We start from the raw sequence: 21860 nt of genomic DNA, 5'->3' as shown, positions 1-21860 counted from the left end.
TTCACAGCATCATCTTTCAGGATTTGAAATAGCTCAACTGGAATTCCATCACCTCCACTAGCTTTGTTCATAGTGATGCTTTCTAAGGCCCACTTGACTTCACATTCCAGGATGTCTGGCTCTAGGTCAGTGATCACTCCATCATGATTATCTGGGTCGTGAAGATCTTTTTTGTACTGTTTTAAACATGAGGTTTAGTGGAATCTAAAGGCAAAGTTTAAATTGGGCAGAATTTCCAAAAACTCTATTATAGGACTATTTGTTCCTTTTTATTTGGGTATTTTTTTCTAGAAACATTTTAGCAGATAAAAAGCTAAGAAACACACCTCAACTTTTCCCATGTGACTGGAGTGGTCAAGTTTCAATTTGGACCATAATAACTATTCCTCGGGAGCACTTTAAAGCATAGCACTCAAGCCCACGTTAAAAGGACACCAGAGTCTCTTCTGTACTAGATTCTCCCTCCCTTGAGCTATTCTAGAATCCCTCAGAATGCTTCCTTGTTATGAAAGACCAGCCATGTTTGCCTTTGGCTTACAGATAGAACCATAACTGATTGTACTCTCTCTGACAATGATGAACTCCACAGAGGCTGTGAGAAGCTAAGTGCGCAGGATACGCTACACGGCTCCTGCCTGTGAATGCAGCTTAAACCTGTAGAGCTCAAGGAAATGCACCATTCATCACAGCCTGCATTAGACATGTTATTGCTGCCTCCATGGTGATGGTTGCTGCAATCACCAGAGTGTTTCTTCAGGGACAAGATAGGATAGTTATCCCCACAGCCAAAAATGTTAGCGTTAAAATTGGTCTCAGCCTCAGTGTGACAGATCGTTCACTCAGCCACCCCAAGTCCAAAGGCTCCCTATCTCTCACCCCTCCAAGGTGGATGACTGATTCGGGAGTGGTTCTAGTGTCTGCCACTCCACAGACTCAAAACCAGAAATGCCCCCTCCCCCGCCTTGACTACACACTCAGAGCATCACTCAGCTCATCTATTCTCTTTCCACTCTCATGGAAACTTTTTCCCCAGTAGCTTCCATGCCCTTCCTTCCAGTCAGAATACATGGATCCATCAGTTTTGGATAGTTTCTTTTATCATTCCTTCAAATTCACTAAGCATTTTCTTCTGCAGTGTCTAACTACTATTTATCCCATCTGGTGTATTTTTCACCTCAGACATTATAGTTTTTATCTTGAGGTTCAATTTGGCACTTTTTACTTTTCTCCATGTCTGCTTAACTTTTTGTACATACAATTGTAGTCATTGTTTTCATGCTTTTATCTGCTAATTCTAATATGTGTGTCAGCTCTGGTTTCAACTGATTTATTTTCCACCTATTTAGAGATTCTTATTTCCTGCTTCTTTGCATGCCTTGTAATCTTTGACTGGAGGTCAGACATTGTGAATTTTATCATGTTGAATGCTGGATATTTTTGTATTCCTATCAATATTCTTGAGCTTTATGCTAAGATACAGTTGAGATAGTAGGAAACACTTTCATTCTTTTGGGTCTTGGTTGGCTAATTTCCACTGTTGAGGCTAAACCCTCCTGAACAATCTATTTTCACCCTGGGCATATTGAGGCTTTCTAGACTGGCTAGAACTGCGACTATACCCAGCCCTGTGTGAGTGCTCATATTGTTCCCTCTAATTCTTCTGGGAGATTTCCTTGCCTCTGATAGTTTCCTCACAGACATACACTAATGAGTACATGCTGCATGGTCAGGGGAACACACGGTATACTTCAGGATTTCCCTTCCTCTTTATTGCTCTTTCGAACTCTAGCTGACTTTGTCTCCCTGGGTTCTATTCAACTCAAAGAGCCTGCTAACTCCTCCTGGGTTCCTCCTATTTGCATTACAGTCTGGAAACTCTTTTAAAGCAGTAAGCTTGGGCAAAAATAAAAGTCACCTATTTGTTTCCCATCTTTCAAGGTAACTGTCTTCTGTTGCCTGATATTTGGGTCCTGGAAATCATATATGCCATACCTTATTTTCCTTTTCTTTGCAGTTTCAGGTGGAAGGATAAATTTGGTCCTTGTTATTTAATACTAGCTATAAATGAAAGTACACCCCAATTTTGAATATCAGACAGACTTCAATAATTTTCCACCTTGAGGGAAAGGATTTGAAGAAGTGGTACTATGAGAATGTCTAAATAAGAGATGTTTATAGATGGCAATCTTATTGAAAGAAGTTATGTAAAGCTGTGTTTGCATAGCATATTACATAGTATGGAAATAATACACATTCTATAAAAAATGAGGGAGATTATGGGGTGGGGGCTGAGCCTGGTTGGCTTTGCCTTTGGGTTGGGGTCTCAATCTCTTTTTTTAACCAAAATAGCTCTTGAGATTTTTATGCCAATCTGTCCTTAATCTCCACATCAGCTTCAAACACCAAAGTTGAAAAGTGTTTACCCACACATAATTAAAATTCTACCCACCTCTTCTCAACAGTTCAATAATGGGAAGGAGAATGCCTTGTAGAGTATGAAAACATAGCAGGTCCTTCTGCTCTGGACCTTTGCACAGTCTGCCTGCTTACTTGTGGATCTGGCATGGAACACCAAAGGGAGCACACTGCGGGCTAACTCAGGAGTGGGATGAAGCTAGCAAGACACCCATTCTGAAAATATGTAGTCATGTTCGTCAGATTTATTTCATTAACCATACTTCAAGTTGATACAAAGAGGCAAGCACATGCCTACATGAAGCCTGGGTGACTCTCCAGGGCAGGGTTGCAGAGACAGTCAGAAAAGATAGAATATCCCACCTTAATGAATGAGGACACATTGATCTAGGAAACCCTTTCTCCCCACCTGAGTTCTTACAAAGGTTACTATCTAAAGCAGACAACGTTTTCAAGAACCTACACTTACCTACTTGGAAATAAACCCATCTTTTAATTTCTAATATAACTTCACAAAATGATAGTTTTATGTGCTTCAAGGAATATATATAAGTATCTGACAAGGAGTGCTTCCCAGGTGGATCAGTTGTAAAGAATCCACTTGACAAGCAGGAGACATGAGTTTGATCCCTGAGTCAGGAAGATCCCCTGGAGAAGAAAATGGCAACCCACTCCAGTATTCTTGCCAAGGAAATCCCAAGGACAGAGGAGGTTGGCGGGCTATAGTCCATGAGGTCACAAAAGAGTCAGACACAACTTAGCGACTAAACAACAACAACAATATCTAACAAGGAAGTGCCTGTGCTCTAGTAGGGAAGTAAGTCATGTATTTATTAAAGAGTAGCACAAAGGAAGACGGAACCCAAGTAAGATGGTAGGTGCTGCGAAAGGGCATCAGATGGCAGACACACTGAAACCACAAACACAGAAAACTAGTCACTCTAATCACACAGACCACAGCCTTGTCTAACTCAATGAAACTAAGCCATGCCCGTGGGGCCACCCAAGACGGGCGGGTCATGGTGGAGAGGTCTGACAGAATGTGGTCCGCTGGAGAAGGGAATGGCAAACCACTTCAGTATTCTTGCCTTGAGAACCCCATGACAGTATGAAAAGGCAAAATGATAGGACACTGAAAGAGGAACTCCCCAGGTCAGTAGGTGCCCAATATGCTACTGGAGATCAGTGGAGAAATAACTCCAGAAAGAATGAAGGGATGGAGCCAAAGCAAAAACAATACCCAGTTGTGGACGTGACTGGTGATAGAAGCAAGGTCTGATGCTGTCAAGAGCAATATTGCATAGGAACCTGGAATGTTAGGTCCATGAATCAAGGCAAATTGGAAGTGGTCAAACAGGAGATGGCAAGAGTGAACGTTGACATTCTAGGAATCAGCAAACTAAAATGGACTGGAATGGGTGAATTTAACTCAGATGACCATTATATCTACTACTGTGGGCAGGAATCCCTTAGGAGAAACAGAGTAGCCATCAGGGTCAACAAAAGAGTCCAAAAGGCAGTACTTGGATGCAATCTCAAAAATGACAGAATGATCTCTGTTCCTTTCCAAGGCAAACCATTCAATATCACAGTAATCCAAGTCTATACCCCAACCAGTAACACTGAAGAAGCTGAAGTTGAAAGGTTCTATGAAGACCGACAAGACCTTTTAGAACTGACACCCAAAAAAGATGTCCTTTTCATTATAGGGGACTGGAATGCAAAAGTAGGAAGTCAAGAAACACCTGGGGTTACAGGAAAATTTGGCCTTGGAGTACGGAATGAAGCAGGGCAAAGGCTAATAGAGTTTTGCCCAGAGAACGCACTGGTCATAGCAAACACCCTCTTCCAACAACACAAGAGAAGACTCTACACATGGACATCACCAGATGGTCAACACTGAAATCAGATTGATTATATTCTTTGCAGCCAAAGATGGAGAAGCTCTATATAGTCAGCAAAAAGAAGACTGGGAGCTGACTGTGGCTCAGATCATGAACTCCTTATTGCCAAATTCAGACTTAAATTGAAGAAAGTAGGGAAAACCACTAGACCATTCAGGTATGACCTAAATCAAATCCCTTATGATTATACAGTGGAAGTGAGAAATAGATTTAAGGGACTAGATCTGATAGACAGAGTGCCTGATGAACTATGGACGGAGGTTCATGACATTGTACAGGAGACAGGGATCAAGACCATCCCCATGGAAAAGAAATGCAAAAAAGCAAAATGGCTGTGTGGGGAGGCCTTACAAATAGCTGTGAAAAGAAGAGAAGTGAAAAGCAAAGGAGAAAAGGAACGATATAAGCATCTGAATGCAGAGTTCCAAAGAATAGCAAGAAGAGATAAGAAAGCCTTCCTCAGCCATCAACGCAAAGAAATAGAGGAAAACAACAGAATGGGAAAGACTAGAGATTTCTTCAAGAAAATTAGAGATACCAAGGGAACATTTCATGCAAAGATGGGCTCGATAAAGGATAGAAATGGTATGGATCTAACAGAAGCAGAAGATATTAAGAAGAGATGGCAAGAATATACAGAAGAACTGTACAAAAAAGATCTTCATGACCCAGATAATCATGATGGTGTGATTACTCACCTAGATCCAGACATCCTGGAATGTGAAGTCAAGTGGGCCCTAGAAAGCATCACTACAAACAAAGCTAGTGGAGGTGATGGAATTCCAGTTGAGCTATTTCAAATCCTGAAAGATGATGCTGTGAAAGTGCTGCACTCAATATGCCAGCAAATTTGGAAAACTCAGCAGTGGCCACAGGACTGAAAAAGGTCAGTTTTCATTCCAATCCCAAAGAAAGGCAATGCCAAAGAATGCTCAAACTACCGCACAATTGCACTCATCTCACACGCTAGTAAAGTAATGCTCAAAATTCTCCAAGCCAGGCTTCAGCAATATGTGAACCGTGAACTTCCAGATGTTCAAGCTGGTTTTAGAAAAGGCAGAGGAACCAGAGACCAAATTGCCAACATCCGCTGGATCATGGAAAAAGCAAGAGAGTTCCAGAAAAACATCTGTTTCTGCTTTCTTGACTATGCCAAAGCCTTTGACTGTGTGAATCACAATAAACTTGGAAAATTCTGAAAGAGATGGGAATACCAGACCATCTGACCTGCCTCTTGAGAAATCTGTATGCAGGTCAAGAAGCAACAGTTAGAACTGGACATGGAACAACAGACTGGTTCCAAATAGGAAAAGGAGTACGTCAAGGCTGTTTATTGTCACCCTGCTTATTTAACTTCTATGCAGAGTACATCATGAGAAACACTGGGCTGGAGGAAGCACAAGCTGGAATCAAGATTGCTGGAAGAAATATCAATAACCTCAGATATGCAGATGACACCACCCTTATGGCAAAAAGTGAAGAGGAACTCAAAAGCCTCTTCATGAAAGTGAAAGTGGAGAGTGAAAAAGTTGGCTTAAAGCTCAACATTCAGAAAACGAAGATCATGGCATCTGGTCCCATCACTTGATGGGAAATAAATGGTGAAACAGTGGAAACATTGTCAGACTTTATTTTGGGGGGCTCCAAAATCACTGCAGATGGTGATTGCAGCCATGAAATTAAAAGATGCTTACTCCTTGGAAGGAAAGTTATGACCAACCTGGATAACATATTCAAAAGCAGAGATGTTACTTTGCCAACAAAGGTCCATCTAGTCAAGGCTATGGTTTTTCCTGTGGTCATGTATGGATGTGAGAGTTGGACTGTGAAGAAGGCTGAGTGACGAAGAATTGATGCTTTTGAACTGTGGTGTTGGAGAAGACTCTTGAGAGTCCCTTGGACTGCAAGCAGATCCAACCAGTCCATTCTAATGGAGATCAGTCCTGGGTGGTCTTCGGAAGGAATGATGCTAAAGCTGAAACTCCAATACTTTGGCCACCTCATGCGAAAAGTTGACTCATTGGAAGAGACTCTGATGCTGGGAGGGATTGGGGGCAGGAGGAAAATGGGATGACAGAGGATGAGATGGCTGGATGGCATCATCGACTCAATGGACATGGGTTTGAGTGAATTGCAGGAATTGTTGATGGACAGGGAGGCCTGGCGTGCTGCAATTCATGGGGTCACAGAAAGTCGGACACTACTGAGCAACTGAACTGAACTGAGCACAAAGGAAAGAAAGGCAAATAACAATATAAAGTGCCAACAGAATAAATTTCATGGGCATAAAACACATGGTAGAGAAAACAATCATATTTACAAGTTCAAAGTGTTGTGTAACCACTAATGGGTTGGTTTAAAAAGGTGTCATGGAAGAAGTGGGACTTGTGTTGTGCTTGACAGGATTTCAGTGAACAGATTATGAATTCTTTCTTCTACAAGATTCATTATGACTCATTTTATTATAACTTTCATTTCACAGACTCACCTTCAAAGATAGAGGGAAGTTTCAAGAAAGGGAAGTGAAGTGAAGTTGCTCAGTCGTGTCTGACTCTTTGTGACCCCATGGACTGTAGCCTACCAGGCTCCTCGGTCCACGGGATTTTCCAGGCAAGAGTACTGGAGTGGGTTGCCATTTCCTTCTCCAGGGTATCTTCCTGATCCAGGGATTGAACCTGGGTCTCCTGCATTGTAGGCAGATGCTTTACCATCTGAGCTACCATGCACCATCCACACATGCCTCAAGAAAGGGAAATAATTGCAAATAATTATAAAATTCAGCATTCCCCACAGTAGAAACTCTGAAACATTATATCCTAGAGAGAACCACATCCCTGCTTCTCCTGGGCTCTCCAGCAGTAGTGCTCCCACAAAAATAGCTTCTAAACTCTTACTTTACCAAGGTGGGGAGGGAAAGACATTGTTCATAAGGCAGGTACTCTGTCACTGAGTATCACATAATAGTGCGAAGAATTACCCATTATTTTGATCATTATCTGACTCCGTGAACTAATGAGACAGTTGTTTTCAGTACTGCTTTGTATCTTCATGCAAGAATGGTAGCATCATGTTTCTGCTGTCTGTGGAAGCATCTTCCAGACTGGATGCTAGAAAACTGCTGAATGTAGAACTGCTTGTCAGTGAAGCAGAGGAGTATGTTATTTATTCTTCCCTCCTGTCAGGTCACAGAAAAGTAATAATGTTCTACATCTATCAGCAGAAGTGATAAACAGAGCTGGTCAAAGTTGAGACTCATAGGAGACAAATGAAGACAATTAAACCCATGAAGAAGGAAAATATAGTGCTGTGTACTCTTGTACAGCACACAGGTAAATTGGGGCAAGTTAGAGGCACATGCAAACAGGGAGGTGAAGTAGTGAAAGTGCTCATTACATTTAGAGCATTAACAGATGAGCCCTCCAGTTCACGGCCTGTAAGTGAAAGCAAAACACTCTCTTGGATCATGGGACTGTTTCCAGACTTGGCTCAATTTCTATTCAAAATATAAAGTGTAATTTCAAAATATCTTACATGATGTTCAGCATTTTATTTCATAAAATTGTAGACACCATTATAATTACTCTTCAGATTGAAATTTCAGGAAATGCTCCTTATTTCATTTTCCATTTTCTACTTCTCACTTTTAATGTCAAATAGAATTTTTTTTCTCAACTTGCTATGACTTTATGAAATAAATTTTCAAATAGTATGAGCTCATAAAGAGAGGATTCAGACATTTTCAATTATAATGCCAAATCTTTGTGATTATTTCAATGCCAAATAGTCTAAAGTCATTTCCATATGAATAAGTACTGATAATTAAATCCAAGAATTCCACCTTAATTTATTTTCCATTTATAAATAATTACCAGTAAATAAGTAACATTTCTATACTAGTCACATCAGAAATGGAATTATATACATGCATTATAAATACATACACAATACACAGGGTGTATTTATCAGGTAGAAATGTGTGAAATGCATGTGAGAGTCAGTTAACTATGTAAATTAATACTGCTTAACTCTGTGTATAACAGTCATGACTGTTGTAAAACACAATCTCAAAAGACAGATAAATGAAAAGCAACAAGGCATTATAATTGCTATTCCAAATTGAAGTAAAATCCTTCATAATTATTGATTGCCTTCTATGTTCCAGGCACTGTAACAGAGAAAAAGATTATTCAGTTCAGTTCAGTTGCTCAGTCATGTCCGACTCTTTGCGACCCCACGAATCACAGCACGCCAGGCCTCCCTGTTCATCACCAACTCCCGGAGTTCACTCAAACTCATAAAAGATTATTAAATATTTAAAAGATTATTAAATATTCCAAAATAGTTAATCCTACAACTAATAAACTTTGAACTTCATTATATGTAGGAGAAAGAGTGTTGGACTGGGTGTCTAAATGTGGATCTGCCTTCGCTTGGCTCAGTGACCTTTGAAAAGTTACTTAGCCTCACCCTGGGTTTTAATATTCTTAAATATTTTAAAAATATCTATATTTAAATATTTTAAACTATAAACTAGATCATATCTAGTTTGATAAACTAGGTCACACCTAGTTTGATAAACTAGATCATAAAAACCATGATCACATCTAACTAGATATGATCTAAACTAGATTGTATCTAAATTGCATTACAGCTCTAAATTCCCATGATTTTATAAAAGATAAATTTGTCTTTATTTTTCAATAAGTTATGGTTGAATAACATTTTAAGATGAATTAGAAAAATTGGTTAGGCTATGATGCTAATGAAACCATGCTTGTGATTACCATAATTCCTGTTTTGACCTAAGTTCTAAAGACAGATCATTCCAAGTCCTACTGACCAGCCTTGCAGAAAAATGCTCTGATTCAGGGGTAAGGCGTGGGTGTGACAGGTGACAATCCAACTAAAAGCACGCACTGTGCTGAGGATAGCACCATGGTTTTATTTTCATAGACCAAAGAACAACAGTGAGACTCTCTGATTTAGGTTGATTTTCCATTACAGAAACTCACAGGAGTTTTCAGGAATTTGGTGAAAGCCAGAAGGTGAAAGCAGAATCAAGAAAATTGTCCTTCTAGTGGTGGCCTGAAAAGGCTCTGATGGTTCACGAATGGAGATAAAAAGAGACTGGAGGACAAATGGAGATAAAGAGACTGGAGGACCTGGGAGAAAGGACATTCTGTGCTCAAAGATGAAAGGTGTGTTCTTTACATCCTGAGCCACAGATCCTATAGCCATTTTTAGGAGCAAAGAAGACACAGTACTGTGCATTCTGCTGCTGCTGCTGCTAAGTTGCTTCAGTCGTGTCCGACTCTGTGCGACCCCATAGACGGCAGCCCACCAGGCTCCTCTGTCCCTGGGATTCTCCAGGCAAGAACACTGGAGTAGGTTGCCATTTGCTTCTCCAATGCATGAAAGTGAAAAGTGAAAGTGAAGTCGCTCAGTCATGTCCGACTCTTCGTGACCCCATGGACTGGAGCCTTCCAGGCTCCTCCGTCAGTGGATTTTCCAGGCAAGATTACTGGAGTGGGGTGCCATTGCCGTCTCCGGTATTGTGCATTATTCAAAGCCAATTTTTGTTTAAACAAGAGATATTTATTTTGTGCCTACTATGTGCCCGGCATAATTCTAGCAATGGGGATACAAGAAAAAGTTCCTACTCTGTGGAACTTACATTCTAGTTGGCGAGACAGATAATACTCATTAAAGAAAAACTACGTAAAATAACTTCAGGGGGAGAGAAGGCTATAAGAACTCTGATGTAGTGTAATGGGATAGACAGTGTCACAGGAGAGGGGGAAGGGCAGTAATAATGAAGTAAGGCAGTCGGTGAGGCCCCCTCAGAGGAGGAGGCATTTGAGATGAGACATGAATGGCAAGAAGGAGGCAGGCTTGCAAAGGTGTTTGGGAGACCTATTTTAAGTGAGAAAAAAAGCCCAAAATGGGACTCTTGAGTGTTTAAGGAACAGAAAGAAAGTTCTTGTTTTTTCAGAGCCTATGGGATAAAATGAAAAGATATCTTGGAGGACTTGAAGGCCATAAAAAAAATCTCAATGTTGTTTCAATTGCACTGAGAAGACATTAAAAGTTATAAGCAGAGAAGTAACATGATTTATGTTTTTAAAAGGTTACTATGGCTGTGGTGTAAACCATATTGTTTGGGAATAAGAAAGGAAAAAGTAAAATTTATATAAACATTTATAAAGCTTTCCTTTAAGAGAAAAATAAAATCCAGTTTTAAAACATGCAATATTTGTTTCCTCTATGTGTGTCTGAATGTCAGTTGTCCTAATCAAGACTTAATAAGGCTTATTTGTTATTTGTCTGACCTGTAATCCATGTTGTAAAACACAACCTCCAAGGGAAAGAATGATGTTTAATAATGTCTGAACGAGGGCTCCCAGATGGGCAGGATGGGTGAGATGTGGGAAAGAAGATTGGAAGGAAGTGGATGATCCATGGACTGGAGATCTCACCAACCAAAATTACAATTTATGGAAAAGTGCAAAAAGGGGACCCCACATAATAATTTAACTTATCCTAATGAACTGGAAATATGAAATGATGAGAGAAAATGGAGTTGTATTTTCTAGAGACAGTATAAACATCTTTTCTCAGTTTATTTAATTTAATGGATCAAGATTTCAAGGATAGTTAGTACAGGGAAGTAACAGATACAAATAAACATCTAGATTTTTCCATGAAAGACTTGACCTAGTACAACACTCTGTATATGTGTGTTTTTTCCCTAAATACTAAATAACATATCTTCAGGAAAATACTCTACACAAAACAAGAACGAGAACACAAAACTGCAAAAGAAATTTCCCATAATTTTATATATCACTAAAGAAAATCACTGTTTTTAACACTTTGATTTATGCTTTCCAATCTTTTTCTGTGTATATATATTTTACAACAGGAATTTCACATTGTATATATCATTTGTTATCTTGCTTTTATCATTTCATGTAAGGACACATATATTACATTTTGTGCATTTTCTTTTTTTTCTGTCACAAACCTATGTTAGATTCTGACTAAAACAGTTATATGTTGTATTCCAGCAAAATTGGTTAATGTTTTAGAGAGAAAATCTGGGAAAATGCTGTTTTATAAACAGCTTAATTTTAAATTTATGATTAAAAGAGGAAATTAGTTTCTCTTTCAACTTAAATTTTATGTAATTATCACTTAGCCACTCATTCTACCTGTGCAATATCTTATATGAATTTGGCACTGTGTAATGCCATGTGCATGGTGGGAAGGGGACTCTCCCAGTGTCCTGACAGGCCTGAGGACCAGATAAGCAAGCAGGTCTCATGTGTTGGTTCCTGTGGTACATTTGCACCTAAAAACAATATTATAAATAAGATTTGTCACTTAGGCTAGCTGCAAAGATAGTCCACGATGTACCTAAAATACAAAATTATTCATGGAGAAGTCTGGACTAGCCCATAAATAGTACTAAATTCCTTTGACTAGATTTGGAGACAGCATGGGTTGTTAGTAGCAGCTGGGACCCATAATAACTAATTCATAGCATTTCTGGATGCATTAAAAAGACAGCAAACAAAAGACATATGGCACTAAGTATGTACCATGAATGCTAGTTCCTTTTCGTTCCATTTCCTTCTTCTTTCCTTCCACCTGAATGCAATTACCTTTACTTACACTTGTTTCTATGGTATTCTGAAGTGCCAATAAAATGACCTTTGGAAAATAGGAGCTGTTGTACCTCAGCCATCCCTAGAAGCAGAGCAGGATCCAGAGTAAATCACTCAAGTGTGCGTCCCGTTCATAGTATGCGTCTGTTCAGGAGAAATCAAGTTAAAGTAAATATTTAGAGCAGCAGTGATGGAAATAAGCATAAACTATGAGCATGTAGGTGAATAATTTTTATACATGCATGAAGAAAGAAGGCACTTTGCCTTGGATATATCCTGAGGACTTAATAAAAATAATAGCAACTGTGTTGTTGTTTTTTTTTTTTTTCTACATATGACCTTCTTCTCCTTCTGAGTCACTGTGCCATACTAGCAACATTCAACCTAGGATGAGGGGAGGCCAGCAGAAGGCAGTCATGGCTAGCTGACCACCAAAGCTCCTCTCCTGAAGGCTTGAGTTGTTTCTGCCTGTCCCAGCCCCTTTAGCTTTTCACGGAGTTATGTGACTACTGCTAAGTTGCTTCAGTCGTGATCGACTCTGTGCGACCCCACAGATGGCAGCCCACCAGGCTCCCCCATCCCTGGGATTCTCCAGGCAAGAACACTGGAGTGGGTTGTCATTTCCTTTTCCAATGCATGAAAGTGAAAAGTGAAAGTGAAGTTGCTCAGTCGTGTCCGACCCTTAGCAACCCCATGGACTGCAGCCCACCAGGCTCCTCTGTCCATGGGATTTTCCAGGCAAGAGTACTGGAGTGGGGTGCCATTGCCTTCTCTGGTTATGTGACTAATTCTGGCCAATGGTTGTGAATGAGGGCAGTAGGTTAAGATAACTAAAAGTCCAGTAGGAGTTTCTCATGTTTTCTTTTCTTCCAACAGCCACCTTGGAGTCACATATTGAAGAGAGAAACAAAACAAGATGGAAGGAACCTAAATTCCTGACTTACTGCTTAATGGAGTGCCATCCAGGGGAGTCACGAACAAAAACATCCACCTTGGATATAGCCTACTTTGCTAAGTCGCTTCAGTTGTGTCCGACTCTGTGCAACCCCATAGATGGCAGCCTACCAGGCTCCCCGTCCCTGGGATTCTCCAGGCAAGAACACTGGAGTGGGTTACCATTTCCTTCTCCAATGCATGAAAGTGAAAAGTGAAAGTGAAGTCGCTCAGTCGTATCCGACTCTTCGTGATCCCATGGACTGCAGCCTACCAGGCTCCTCCATCCATGGGACTTTCCAGGCAAGAGTACTGGAGTGGGGTGCCATTGCCTTCTCCTTGGATATAGCCTAAGTGAGAAATAAACAACACAGCAGATAGATGGGTACTGCTTGTTTGGGCAGTTGGACTGTGTTTACTAATACACAGAGTAAGTGGCCATTTGGGGATTGGACTAAAAATAAATGACAAATGAATGACATCAAATGCGTTTACAGGAGGTAAAGAAGGATTGACCAATTTGGTCCATTTGGATCAGGGAATGTTTGTTTACTTGAGAAGAGAGGTAAGCTGGGTCCCAAGAAAGACTCAAAGGAGAAGAGGCAGGAGCATGAGCACCAGCAAATGCATCATGACAGCAATGGGTACTGTGTTCGCAAAACAATCAATTGGCCAGTGTGGCTTGGGGGTAAATTTGAAAAAGGATTTTAGGAGTCAGGAACCTTCTGGAGTTAAGGGCACTGGGGCTTGGAATACCATGCCATGAACGTGATCCTGCCAGTGAATGAGACACACTGAAGATTTCTGCATAGTGCGATGGCAACATGAGACGACTTTAGAAAGTTGTGAGGAGATAGGAAATAGGAGAGTCCGCTCCACCTTGGTCTACCCACCCTCCACCTCGCCCTGCACTCCCCCCAGAAAAAACACCCCAACAAAAACAAACCAGTAAAGATGTTGGGAGGATAGAGGCAGCAGATAGAACATAGTAAGAAGTACAAACTCTCTGTCCTTCTCAGATTTGTCCTGATCCTCTCCAGAGGACTTCCCTGGTGGTTCAGATGGTAAAGCGTCTGCTTACAATGAGGGAGACCCGGGTTTAATCCTTGGGTCGGGAAGATCCCCTGGAGAAGGAAATGGCAACCCACTCCAGTATTCTTGCCTGGAAAATCCCACGGATGGAAGAGCCTGGTAGGCAACAGTCCATGGGGTCGCAAAGAATCGGACACGACTGAGCGACTACACTTCTCCAGAGATAAGATCTATTGAGGCTGTGCTTGTGCCTCGCCAATGGCCGTTTCTCCTCTTATTTGCCAACAAATATAATGAGTTTGCACCAGCAATGTGTGCTGCCGTAGAGATAAGTTGGTGTTGATTCGGGTCAGTAATTTCTACCACATTCCTCTCCAGCAGGTAAAGCTACAGAAGGGCCAAGTGAATCAAGACTCCTGAATGAAATTTTAGACACAGACTGCTGAGGACTTCTGGGAAATTACTGTCTTCACTGATAAAAGAAAAAGAACTCTTAAGGGGAAAAAAAAGTTACTCTTCCTTCCTCCCTCCACTTCTTAACCTTGAAAATGATTGTCATAGCCAGAATTGTGACAACCAGCTTGGGACCACACAATAAAAGTTATGGAATGAATAGATAGGCACATATCAGTTTCCTGAAGACATTATTGAGCTTCCAAATCATGATGCTACTCTCTAACTCCAGACTTCTTGTTACTAGAGAGCATCATGGTTCAGTCACTAAGTCGTGTCTGATTCTTTGCAACCCCATGGACTGCAGCATGCCAGGCTTCTCTGTTCATGGGATTTTCCCAGCAAGAATACTGGAATAGTTGCCATGCCTTCCTCCAGGAGATCTTCCCAACCAGTGATTGAACCCATGTCTCCTGCACTGCAGGCAAGTTCTTTTCCGCTGATTCATGTGCAAAGTCCAACCCTTACAACATATGCATATAAATATCTTAGCCACAGATGCAAAAGATAGCAGATAAACTAAGAATAAAACTCACCAGAACCCCTTTAAAAGCTAATGAAAATCAAGATATCAAAGGAAAGTATCTAAATGCAGAAGCTAAACAATTCACCAGATTACTATCAATGACAAGAGCAGAAATAAACGAGGCAAAGCATTCAGAAGATAGAAGGGAATCACTCCATCCACAAGAAATAGTATTATTTTGTCTCGGATTTGGAACATCACTGACCAAAAAATGGATTTAGAATTAAAGCTTCCAAATCAAAAGCAAATATAAATTTTCCCAAAATGTAATTTAATAAATGATTCAGATAAATTCAGTGGGAGTTATAATGTTTATACAGAAACACATATATTCTATTCACTGAAGAAACGATTTATCAATCCTCTTAACAAATGTTCCATGGTGAAGGCAATGGGAAAATAAATGCATAAAAATCCTTTAAAGGGGGACTTCCCTGGTGGTCCAGTGGGTAAGAATCCACCTTGGAATGCGGGGGATGTGGGTTTCATCCCTGGTCAGGAAACTAGCATCCCACATGTCATGGAGCCACAGCTAGAGAGTCTACCAAGAAAGATCCTGCGTGCTGCAACAAAGACCCGAAGCAGTCAAGTAAATATTTTAAAAATCCTTTAAAACCTTGAGTAAAATCTACATATGTCTTGAAGAACAAAAACAGACGTCTGAAGTGTATCTCTAGAAAATCACAAGTGGATGAAAGAAGAGAGTATGTCATTGTCCAAAAAGCCAATATTCTCTCTTATTCCAACCTTATTCCTACTTGAGAAAAACTCTTCTGCTCTGAGACTGCTTTTGTGTTCTTATTTAATGCTTTCCGTCAGTTGAAAATATCTGGCATGTTGTGGATCTCAACATATATTTGTTGAATGAATATCTAAAGACTGTTGTATTAATTTCCTGTGGCTGCTGTAACAAATCACCACAAGCTTAGTAGCTTAAAATAACAGAAATTCATTCTCTCACATTTTTGAAAGCCGGAAGTCCAAAATCGGTATCACTGGGCCAAAATCAAGGTGTCAGCAGGCTACCCCTCCTTCAGAAGCTATAGAGGAGAATCTGGTCCTTGCCTCTTACAACTTCTAGTAGCTGCCAGGATTCTGCAGTTTGTGACTACATCATTACAGTCTTTAAGACCAGGATCTTCAAATTTTTCTCTGCTCCATCTTCACATCACCTGTATGTCCGTGGGAAAAACCTCTCTCTGCCTCCCTTTTATAAGAATATGTGAGATTGCATTTAAAACCTATCCTAATATCAATAATCCCCAAATAATGCCCTCATCTCAAGATTCTTAATTTAATCATATCTACAAAAACTTTAAAAAAAATGCAAGCTAACATTCCTAGGTTCCAGGAATTAGGAATGTGGATATCTTTTAGGGGGACAATTTTTCAGCTTAATACAAAAGCATACTAAGAAAGTAATAAATGAAAAACAGAAGATATACCAAGAAAAGGGAGTCTAACAAAGAAATAACATGTTTGTTTATCACATGGAAGACTTGTATCATCTTAGTGAAGTTAAAGGGGCTTCCCTGGTGGCTCAGTGGAAAAGAATCCACCTGCAATGCAGAGATGCAGAAAACACGGGTTTGATCCCTGGGTTGGGAAGATTCACTGGAGGAAGAAATGGAAACTCCTCCAGTATTCTTGCCTGGAGAATCCCATGGACAGAGGAGCCTCGTGGGGTCGCAAAGAATCAGACATAAGCACTCCTAATGCAGTTAAAATCTTTACTTCTGAGGAAACAAAAATTAAAGATAACTTTGTTAAAATTAATGTAGTAATGAAGAAAATTTCAAACCAAACAGCCTGTGCTAATAAATAAAAATTGGAAAGTCACATGCTCTTTCTCTGAAAAAAATGATTAATATTAAGATGAAGAATTAATTTATGAAAATTTCTGTGGGGAATGTGATCCAAAATCATCATTACTAGTATAATTCACTTGGATTCCTTATGGAATAAAAGAACATTATGTAAGATATTTTCTCTACATCAACATTATTTTTGCAGATTTCTGCAGATAGGAGAGAAGAGAGATAAGACATTGCCAAGAATTTTGATGCTACAAAAGCCTGAAAGGAAATGTTGAGTGAATTAAACATTTCAGGAAGTTTTAAAACTCAGAATATAGAGCTGTGGCCAGAATACTGGAGTGGGTCGCCTTTCCCTTCTCCAGGGGATCTTCCCAACCCAGGGACTAAACCCACATCTCCCACATTGCAGGTGGATCCTTTACCAACTGAGCTATCAGGGAAGCCCACAAAAGGCTGAAAGGAAATGTTGAGTGAATTAAACATTTCAGGAAGTTTTAAAACTCAGAATATAAAGCTGTTTTTTAGTACACTGAGAAAATAGATAAGGATAATTTTGAAGTTATCAGAACAGAAATCTAAACTATATTATCACTATTATTCTTCTCCTGCTGTTTCTATGTCCTGCCACTGTCTCCCAATGCATTACTGTACCTTAGAGAACCGAATATAAAAGCAGTTTAAAATTATAAGAATAAAAGCATTAATAGAAATACAGAAAAAATAAAACTATAATAATAAAAATCATTTCATTTTATTTTCTTTGCTTTCATGAATATTTTCAAAACTTTCACATTCTAAGAACAAAGCAGGGGTTTCAACACATGCCTTGCTGCTGCTACTGCTGCTAAGTCACTTCAGTCGTGTCCAACTCTGTGCGACCCCATAGACAGCAGCCCACCAGGCTCCCCCGTCCCTGGGATTCTCCAGGCAAGAACACTGGAGTGGGTTGCCATTTCCTTCTCCAATGTATGAAAGTGAAAAGTGAAAAGTGAAAGTGAAGTCGCTCAGTCGTATCCGACTCTAGTGACCCCATGGACTGTGGGAGGTCATGGACTGCATGGGATTTTCCAGGCAAGAGTACTGGAATGGGTTGCCATTGCCTTCTCAAACACATGCCTTAAAGAGTATTTATTCACATTTCATGTCCACATTTTAAAGTTTAGCGTTGAATTCCTTATCCAGTAGGTATTTGCTGAAAAGTAAATATTTATGGAGTTAGTATATATTTGTTGAATGACTGAAAGAAAAAAGTGGCCCATAGACACTTTTTCAGAGGCAGGTAAAGTGCACCAATTTTCCCTAGGACAATCCAAATGAGAAACAGGAATGTGATTCTTGCTCAGAGCTTATGAAATCCTGGTGTCCATGGACTACGTGGGTGGAGAATACCATGAGAAGTCTGAGTGTCCAGAAAATCCTACAGAAGGATTCTCAAATCAGTCTGGAAACAAAAATAGAGAAGATATAAACATATTGTTTCATTGATTTTCATTTTTTATTGAATTATGTTTGAATATGTTTTGGAACTTTATTCTCCTCATCAGTTTCTCTGAAAATTTTTCTTCTTCCTACTCTTCCTCACCTCTTGACCCACTTTCTCTTCTCTCTTCCTCGTCTTCCCTACTGTGTATTTTTTCTTACTGTGCTAGTCATTGGACAAATTCACCATTACCAATCAACAAAAGTTAGATGGTCTCATGAACACTTTCTGCCTGACATATGCAGTTATTTTCAGCTCATGGAAAAAGTTAGCTGAGATCACTTAGTCTTAAAACCAGTTGAGGAGTGGAATGGGGAGAAGGGTGGGTGGAGGGATGTTCAAGTGTGAGGGATATGGGTAAGAAAAAAAAATGGAGAGAAAGGAAAAAAAAAAAAAAACCAATTGAACCTTTTAAAGCAGTTCCTGAAGCTGAACAAAAGATGATGTTCCTGAGGAGAATAAAATATAATTGACTAGGATCACAACAAACATTACCAATATGGATTTAGAATGCATGGTTGGTGAAGTCAAATGGAATGGCACTCCCCCTTTTAAATTCCAGCTAAACCTTTAAAGTTTAGAAATACTTGGATTGACCATGAGGTTTATAGAATTGACATGGTTGATTATAGAGATGCTGTGGCAAGATGGACAAAAACTTGTTCTGATTCTCCCTGCTCCCTATATAATATAGCCCAATTCACAGATTCTGCTTCTTCCATCCAGTATGATTCTATCTTGCCATTTTTGTTTATTGTTTTCCTGAACCATTCAGCTTTCATTGACAAACAGGAGAGTCAGTCAAACAACCACACCATAGTGTAAATTGCTGACAGTATTTCTGGAGATGCTCCTAGTTCTTAGGTGAGCTGTTAGCACTCAAGATACACAGAAAACCCAGTAGCCTCTGGGGTATGTGTATTTTCTGAGATCTAACAGAAGAGCTTTAAACTCTTAGAAGCTCCAAGTGAAAAGGGGGAGTACACACTGTGTATTCACTATTATGGATTTCCCCAGTGGTGAAGATGGTAAAGAATCCGCCTGCAATGCAGGAAACCTGGGTTCGATCCCTGGGTTGGGCAGATCCCCTGGAGAAGGGAATGGCTACCCACTCCAGTATTCTTGCCTGGAGAATTCCATGGGCAGAGGAGCCTGGTGGGCTATAGACCATGGAGTCATGAAGAGTTGGACATGACTGAACAACTAAGCATGATTCAGTATTGAGTCTCTTGCATCAATCTACCTGCTATGGGAAGGAATTAGCCAAGAAGTTGCTCATCTTCTCAAGATCAGGAATTTCAAGCCCTCACCTCCAATGAATTCCTTTACAGTCATTCTTGGAATTTAAACTGAGTTTATCTCAACATTTCTGCTGTGTTATACCCACTGACCCTTCCCATTCTGTATTCTTGGAATTTTTTTCCTCCTTTTTATTTATCCATTCATTTGTTTATTGAACAAGCAATCAATGAACATTTATTGAGGTCATATTTGGAAGATTGGATTTGTACTTGGGATACAAGCTGATAACACCCATTGTCAAAAGCTGTAGGGGAGGGATAGTGTGATCTAGGGTCGACAATGAACAGCTGTGCATTCATTCACTCCACTGGCTTGAACCTAAATGGAAACTGACTAGAGGTAGCCTTTTCAAATTAATTATATGTAATGAAGACTCTCTGACACAACATTAGTCAATATAAATTGTTTAATCTAGGTGAGTGCCGATGATGGTTTGTTGATCTTATTGCAGGAGTAGATTCTCTCTCTCTGTCCTGCTAGTGGCTACCTTGACCTTCACTGTGGATTGGATCTGGAACAAGGGCTTTCAAGATCAAGAGTCTCCTGCCACAGACTCCACATCCCAGTGTCAGGGAGAGGAAGGTCAGCAGGCACTGCTGCAGCAAAGTGCAGCCTTACTAATTATGAAAGCTGGGGCTTTATATTTGGTAAACCCTAGTGTGTTGACCCTAAACGTGTTTAGTGCACTTGTTGGCTCTGCTACTTCAACTTGCCTGGCTGGACACTTTATCTCGATCACATCAGGCACATCAGGCACCCCTAATATGCTGATGTGGGTAAGATGTGGTGCCCTTCAGTGGGTGTAGGCAGCTTTTTTAGGCTGGTACTAATAAGATGTTGTGGCCAGAACTGGGCCTTAAACTAAAAATTTATGGATGTATGCAGACATACTAAGTGGATTTAAGTTATTTTATTTCTTCTAACAAAAAAAAATGCATTTAAAGAATTAATTCCTTATGGTGGAATTTCAGGCAAAGTAGGAGAGATGTTGGGTGTTTGTGTGCTGTCTTTTCCTACTCTGCGACCCCATGGACTTGTAGCCCACCAGGTTCCTCTGTCCATGGGATTTCCGAGGCAAGAATACTGGAGTGGGTTGCCATTTCCTTCTTCAGGGGATCTTCCTGATCCAGGGATCAAACCCACATCTCCTGTGGCTCCTGCACTGGCTGGCAGATTCTTTACCACTGAGCCACCAGGGAACCCCGAGATACTTGATTTCAGGCAGTCATTCTCAATTCTCCTGAAGTGTACTTTATTTCAAAAGTCTATTATCTTCTTTGTTCAGCTGAGCCCAAATAAGATGGAGATAAGATTGCTATCTTTCTAGACAAGATTAAGAGTTTTAGCTGAGTTTAAGAGTTTAGCTGAGATTTTTTTTTAAATGCTTCCAGTTTAATATAATTTTATGTACATCCTTCCAACTGTTTTTCCTTATTTTCAGTCATTATGCTGAGATAAATTTATTCTACATCTTCCTTTTAATTTATGGAGAACACATCAAAATGTTTCTGAAACATTTAGTGAAACATCAGATGATCTTTCTGATTAAAAAAATGGATTTTTTTTTAAGCCTAAAATTCAGGAAGTTGACTTACCAAAGCTAAACGTACTATAATTTTAAAAGTTTAGGATTGCTTCAGAATGTGAAATAAATAACAAGATGTCCCTATAATTTAGAAAAATATACCTTCTCCCCTTTATTTCTTTTACTACTATTTTTATGAAAACAATAGAAATGTACAGAGCAAAATGGACCCTTTCATTCTTAAAATCTTCTCTTTTTTTCCGTGTGTTTATAATTTGGAATCGTTTAAGGTAGCATTTCTCAGAGTGTGGAACATAAGACCCTCAGAGTGTGTTCAAGGAACACAAGACCTTCAAGACTGCCCCAAAGGTACCTCACCAAACAAAGCTTTCTCGTTAACTAAAGGAAGAAATCACTCAATAGTGTATCCTGTCTGGGAGACTCATCCTGTGATGGTAATGCAAACTGGAGGCCCTGTAAGAATGGAAGGTAATGAAAGAATGTTCTTAACTTTATCTTCCCCAGCATTGCCTGCTTTGCAAGTATATCTGCTACTATCCATGGATTGCACGTTGGGAAATACTGACCAAGTTTTTCATAGTTACTTACCACTCTTATTTCCTCTTCAGAAAAGAGAGGCAGTATAATTATTTATTTGGATTTTAGACTCAGACAGCCTGAGTTCTAACTCCAATTCTGTGACCTTAAGCAAATGACTTAACCTCTTTGAATGTCAGTCTTTCTGTCTCTAAAATGGGCGTCATAATAGTACCAATCTTATGGAGTTGTTGGTAAGACAGATCTTC

General features: G+C 39.9%; 1 long non-coding RNA gene across 11 annotated transcripts in view; it reads right to left on the bottom strand.

Moving 5' to 3' along the window:
• Window positions 1-7846: 7846 nt before the first annotated feature.
• The window catches only part of LOC102415115, a 130857-nt gene continuing 116843 nt past the window's right edge, over window positions 7847-21860 (bottom strand). For 9 of the 11 annotated variants that reach the window (XR_006552430.2, XR_006552432.2, XR_006552437.2 and 6 more), the window contains 2 exons: window positions 12058-12130; window positions 10927-11670 (listed from right to left, as the gene is read on the bottom strand). This is a non-coding gene — a long non-coding RNA (uncharacterized LOC102415115). Of the gene's footprint in view, window positions 8485-10926; window positions 11671-12057; window positions 12131-17957; window positions 18189-21860 lie in introns of those variants that run through there. The other 2 variants (XR_006552436.2, XR_006552438.2) reach the window with 2 other exon arrangements.

The sequence above is a fragment of the Bubalus bubalis genome, chromosome 7, assembly GCF_019923935.1.
Source record: "Bubalus bubalis isolate 160015118507 breed Murrah chromosome 7, NDDB_SH_1, whole genome shotgun sequence".
Taxonomy (NCBI): domain Eukaryota; kingdom Metazoa; phylum Chordata; class Mammalia; order Artiodactyla; family Bovidae; genus Bubalus; species Bubalus bubalis.
This window is presented reverse-complemented; position numbering and strand designations above follow the sequence as displayed.